This window comes from Sminthopsis crassicaudata, chromosome 4 (genome assembly GCF_048593235.1).
Source record: "Sminthopsis crassicaudata isolate SCR6 chromosome 4, ASM4859323v1, whole genome shotgun sequence".
Classification (NCBI taxonomy): Eukaryota; Metazoa; Chordata; class Mammalia; order Dasyuromorphia; family Dasyuridae; genus Sminthopsis; species Sminthopsis crassicaudata.
The window spans coordinates 211080131-211086130 of NC_133620.1; the positions used below are offsets into that span (position 1 = coordinate 211080131).

Genomic DNA, 6000 nt, shown 5'->3' on the forward strand with positions numbered 1-6000 from the left:
AGGATATTATTAAAGAAATGCAAGATTGAAAAAGAAGCTGGACTGATCATTTGGCAAGAACAAGTATGATGGAAAGCCTACATATTCTACTGGTAACCTAATAATGTTAAGAGAAAGTGACCATACTCGACCTCACAGAGGACATAGAAGGAAAACCACAAAAGCAGGCATGGTGTAAGAACTGCATCTCAATAAGCTCACAGAATTTTTTTTGATAATCTGAACTCAGCACAAAATGTTATGTTGTGATCCACACTCAGTTCCCAAAGTCCTTTTCTGGGTGTAAATGGTCTCTTCATTACAAGAGCATTGGAAATGGCCTTAATCATCTCATTGTTGGAAAGAACCACTTCCATCAGAATTGATCATTATATAATATTGTTGTCATGTACAATGATCTCCTGGTTCTGCTCATTTCATTTAGCATCAGTTCATGTAAGTCTTTCCAGGTCTCTCTGAAATCATCCTACTGATCATTTCTTACAGAACAATAATATTCCATAACATTCATATATAACTTATTCAACCATTCTCCAATTGATGTGCATCCATTCAGTTTTCAGTTTCTTGTCACTACAAAAAGGTTGCCACAAACATTTTTGCCCTTTCCCTTCTTTAAGATCTCTTTGGGATATGCCTTTTGAGCATAGTTCCAAATTATTCTCCAAAATGTAGGATTAGTTCACAACTCCTGTATCAGTGTACCAATTTTTCCCACATCTCTTCCAATATTCATTATTATCTTTTCCTGTCATCTTAGTCAATCTGAGTACCTCTGGATTTGTTATTCTCTGCCTAAGTAAAACATAAACCCAAGAAATTGAGCAAATTTTAAGTCTTCATTTCACCCAATTCTGAAACTCCTAAAGTCTTTTATTGTTGCAGGTACAATGAAGAATCTTAGAAAAGTTCAGAAATTAGGAGAGTATGATGTTTATGTTTTTTAAACTGTATATTCCCCTAACCTTGAAGTCACTGGAATACAAGGAAATGCAATAACAAAACTCCCTCTACAAATTCAATTTCTCTGTAATTATCATCTTAGAAATATCCCTTAGGGGAATCTGAAGTCCAACGCCTTCTCAGAATCACAGAGCTAGACTGTGTCAGGGACAGGCCTTGAGACCAATTTTCCAAGGTCACATGAACCTATCTCCTAACCTGCCCTTACCATTATAAGACATACCAAGAAATTTACAACTAAGAAATTAGTAGGGATAATACAGAAACCTGGGTAAGAAAAGAATTATTTACAAAAACAGTTGTTCCCATTCATTATCAACTCCTGGTCTCTCAGGCCAGCCTCACTACAAATTATCCCGGACCAATCATCCAGAGAGAGAAAAGCCTACAGTCAATGTGGTTAATTTACAAAGCAACAATACACTAAAACATAATTATATCTGAAGTACCATAGCCACACTAATTAGTATTTATGCCTTAAATGATGAAAGATACTATTAACATCTCAAAGGTAAAATTTAATATTAAAAATCATTTTGACCAAAATGTTGTTTCATATTGGCTGACTGCACTGGATATTTATGATTGCATAATAAATTCACATTTTACTAGAACAATTAATAACTATATGGAATCTTTCTGCTTAAATATCAAAGATACTATATTAAATGATTCATTCTCACAATAACCAAATTATTAAATTATTGGACAGCAGATCTAATACAGACTTCATCATCCCATATGGAAAAACAAATCTCAAGTTTTACTTCTAAAAAATTTTTATTTATTTTATTATTTTAGAAATAAAAAATGTATTGTAGGGTCTAGAAATCAGACAAACTTCCTACTTCAGTTCATTAGATATATAACAGGACCTATCCTAGCATATAGCAGTAATAATCACCAAATTTTTAAAAACTCATTTTTTAAGGGAAAAAAAAAAACTTTGGATTTAGCCTAATATTCAGAAAATGGAAGCTAAGATTTGCCAGTGCAACATGGTATGTAAAGGTTCTAAAAACCTTAAAAGAATTTAATATTTTGAGTTTGGCATTAGGCAAGAGAGCTCTTGATTATCCATACTAATAGAGAGGTGAAGGGACAGAAATAATACAAACAACTCTTAAAATCATTTGTGAGTCACCTGGAAGGCAAAGAAAAAGAAGGAAACACACACATATGGAGAGAGAAAGAAAGAAAGACAGAGACAGAGAGAGGCATAGAGAGAAGAGAAAGATAGAGAGAGAGAGACAGCAAAGTATTATTCACCTTAAGTGTGCAAAGCCTTGACTCCCTTTCAGTTTACCTTCATTGTCAAATTCTTGGGATATCCAATTACAACAACATCTAATTGTTTGATTGCCCAACCAACTCCCTTATACAAGCTACAAAGTTCATATTCATACTGATCATTGGGAATTGACTGTATATTTAACTCTGTGTGTGTAGGTGTATATCTGTGCATATCCCATTCATTTAGACAAAAATTCATGAATGAAAATCCCTTTCTTTTCTAAATGTGGAAACTGAGGTCCAGAAATTTTAGTTAGACTTTAGTTAAAATACACCTCAGACACTTAATAGCTGTATGATCTTAGGCAAGTCACATAACCTCACTGTTTCATTTATAAAATGAGGCAGATGAATTCTACTGTAATCTCTAAGGTCACTTCCAGCTCTAAATCTTTGTTCCTATAATGCACAAGACTACTCTAATTACTAAAGTTAAAAGTAGTGAAAGCCTTCCAATAAGTGGAAACGAAAATGTAGGAGTAAATCTGAGCAATAATGGACACAGAATCAACAGGACTTGGAAAATGATCACACATATATAGCAAGTATTGAAAATAAAGCCCAAGATAACAACTAGGTTATATGCCTGGGAGAATGAAAAAATTTTGATATTATTAAAAGAAAAGCAGTCAGGAGGAAGAACAAGTATAGGGAGATTTAAATATGATGCCTTTTTTGTTATATTGAACTTGAAATGTTGAGGTGAAAATGTCAACTAGAAATGTAAAAGTATTGCTAATATAAGCACTCCTCAATTCAACAAACAACCCAATAGATGTTTTCTTGAAAAGTTACAAATGAAAAAGCCTAAAGTGTAATTATTTATTCATTTAACTTGTTTTCTTTAGCAGAAACCAGAAAGATAAAGAAACTTTATCTTTAATTTTGAATGACCTTCAAAAAGTCTTTTTTCCCTCCTCTACTCCCACTGCACTAGTTTCTTATCCCCCCCTCCATCTTTATAAAGGACACTTTAAAAAGTATTAGGATAACTATTAGATAACCAGCATTTAAGGGAAAGCTATGACTTGTCCTTTTCAAAAGCAAGAAATTTTATTGGTAAAGTGAATCACCAAGCCTTAATATGCACATTTTCTAAGTTTACATATTAGTTTTCTATAATCGGGGCATATCTGTAATAAAATGGCTGATTTATAACTTAAGAGAAATCAGAAAACTCTAAATTATTGTGAGTACAATGGCCATAATCACTTTTCCTTAGTCTCAATAGAATTCTATCTTGTTATATCTTGATTCACATAAATCATAATTTAGATTCCTAATTTAGCTCGTTTGTGTCATTAATAATATTATTGATTACATGACATCCTAGTATAATCCCTTTAGATTTAATAAAACTCTAAAAAAAAAACCATTGTTTTGCTTTGCTTAAAAATAGAACAAAGAAAAATGCAAGGCAAAAACAAAATAAATATTGATTTCAATGTATATCACTGGGTATTTATGAAGTAAGTAGTGTAACTGATGAAGGAATTTTCATAGCATGTGTTTATCCTCTCAGTTCATTTATTATAGGCCAAATAAATATACACTTGAAGCAATATGAAAAATTTAACTCAGGCAACAAGAGACTTAGGTGAAAACACTTGCCAGAATTCATGGCCATCATAAAAATTAAAGTCATCAGAAAAACTACAAAAAATAAACAACTACCTTTTTCTATTCTCATTTTACTACCGGGTGAATTTTCATTGATATTATTTACTTGTTATGGGTCCATTGCTACATATGCTCATTCTGACATTTGACTATGTAAAAGTTGGCAACATTTTTGTTCATATCTCTAAAATAATGCATTCTCAGCACATTTAAATTTGCCCAAATCACTAACTCACCTCTGCCTGGGTTAAAGAGTTATGGTTTAAAAAAAAAAAAAAAAAAACACTTTAAAGTATTTGAATAGTCACACAGCCAGAGAAACTAACATGGGAGTTGGAGGAGACAAAAAAAAAAAAAAAACAGAAGTATTCCTAAGTATGAGCAAAGGATTAGGAAAGATTCAAGAACTAAAGATTCAGATTCAACAATGATAGATGTACACATACACATATGTATTTAAATGTGTAATGAAGTTAATATAACATGTTTAGCATAATTAAGTCATCACAGAATAGTTCCCTAGAACACTTGTTTTAGAGTTAAAGGATCTCAAGTTGAATTGCCACTTTGCCACTTTTGAGGCCTTGTACAAATCACTTTTCTGGGTCTCAATTTTCTCATCTGTAAAATGGAGTATGAGTAGATAATTTTAAATGTTCTTTCCAACTCCAAGTATACATATACACATACACAAACAAACACATATATACATCCATAAGTATGTAAATATGCTTTAAAAACCGCTCATCGAAAGTGTTAGCAATAACATACATTATGTTAATATTTATACTAATAATATACATGAAGTGAATATGATCATATTTATTTTGTTTTTAACATCAAAGTATCCACTCATTTCAGCGCACTGGCACGCTCTGACTACAGATTTTATTAAAATAGAAGGCATGAGAATCTAGTTATAATGGGGAAAGCATTATTTGTAGTAAGATTAGAGTTTCTAACGATTCAAAATTTTGTGCGTGGAAAAATCCTATTCTGCAATCGACTCCCCATCCCTCTCCCTCCCTCCTTAGACCAATTATACACTGCAAATCCCCTCTCAAAGTTGAATGAAAATGTTGTCTAAATACTTAAATACCACGCGAGGATTCCAATTAAAGAATACTAGACTAACACCACCACCTCCTCAATGTATTTTATGCTCAAAGTCACAATAAAAATGGGCATTTCAGAAAGATGTACTTTGAATAGAAGTCCCCAGGCTGATGTTTAATCAGGTCTCCTTGGCAACCAAAGAGGCAGCACATCTTACGCTGAGGTGGGTGGGGAGAGCGAACTCCAAGGTGGGAAGAATAAGTAACTGGAGTAGTAATTTCCTGGCGTTGCCAAGACACTGGCTGGAGGCTTCCTGGCCCCAGACCCCTACTCAAGCTCGGGGTTTCTCCTCCCCCGGGATATGGCCTGCCTCCTCCCCAGCTCCTCCACCTGTTTCCCAGAGTCAATGCTGAACAGGTTTAAAAGGAAAGAGAGACGTGCTTACCCGAGGATAGGGATCTGTCTGATTAGGTAACGGTGGCGGCGATGGTGGCAGTGGGTGGCGGCGGCGCAGACAGCAGCCTCCGACCTTTCCCAGAGCGAACAACCGCACAAAGGGCTTGGGCTCAGCCCCTCGAGGCTGCGGAGCTGAAAGGGAGTATCGAGCCTGCTTCTCCTCTCTGGTTTGGGGAGCCAGCTATGCCAAGCGAGTGTGTGTGTGTGTGTGTGTTGTGTGTGTGTGTGTGTGTGTGTGTGTGTGTGTGTGTGCGCGCGCGCCCGCGTGCTGCCTTCCTGGACTACGGCTCTTTCTCTCTGCCTTCCTAGTAAACAGAGACCAGAAGCAGGCGTTTGCAGCAGCCCCCGCGAGTGTCTGGCTGGGTTGGCCCGGGGCGGCCCAGAGCGCGGGGATGTTCACCTCCGCAGCCCCCGGGCGGAGCGCGCGCTGCCAAGGCTGAGCCGAGCTGAGCCGAGCGGGGCTCCGCCTCCTCTGTCCCCCGCCCCGACCGGCACGCACGCCTGGTCCTTAATCTCCCCACCACCACCACCACCCACTCCACTCTTTTCTTCCTCCCCCGCCCCAGCTCCAGCAGGCGTACAGGTCCGTTCAGTCACGTGCGCATTCAGCAA

The 6000-nt window shown here is 36.6% G+C and overlaps 1 protein-coding gene across 7 annotated transcripts in view; it reads right to left on the bottom strand.

Moving 5' to 3' along the window:
* Positions 1 to 5753, bottom strand: part of KLHL32 (kelch like family member 32) — a 290510-nt gene extending 284757 nt beyond the window's left edge. For 6 of the 7 annotated variants that reach the window (XR_012489240.1, XM_074310246.1, XM_074310242.1 and 3 more), the window contains exon 1: positions 5378 to 5492. The gene's annotated coding sequence lies outside the window, so the exon portion shown is untranslated. Of the gene's footprint in view, positions 1 to 5377 lie in introns of all 7 variants that reach the window. The other variant, XM_074310243.1, reaches the window with a different exon arrangement.
* Between the last annotated feature and the right edge of the window lie 247 nt (positions 5754 to 6000).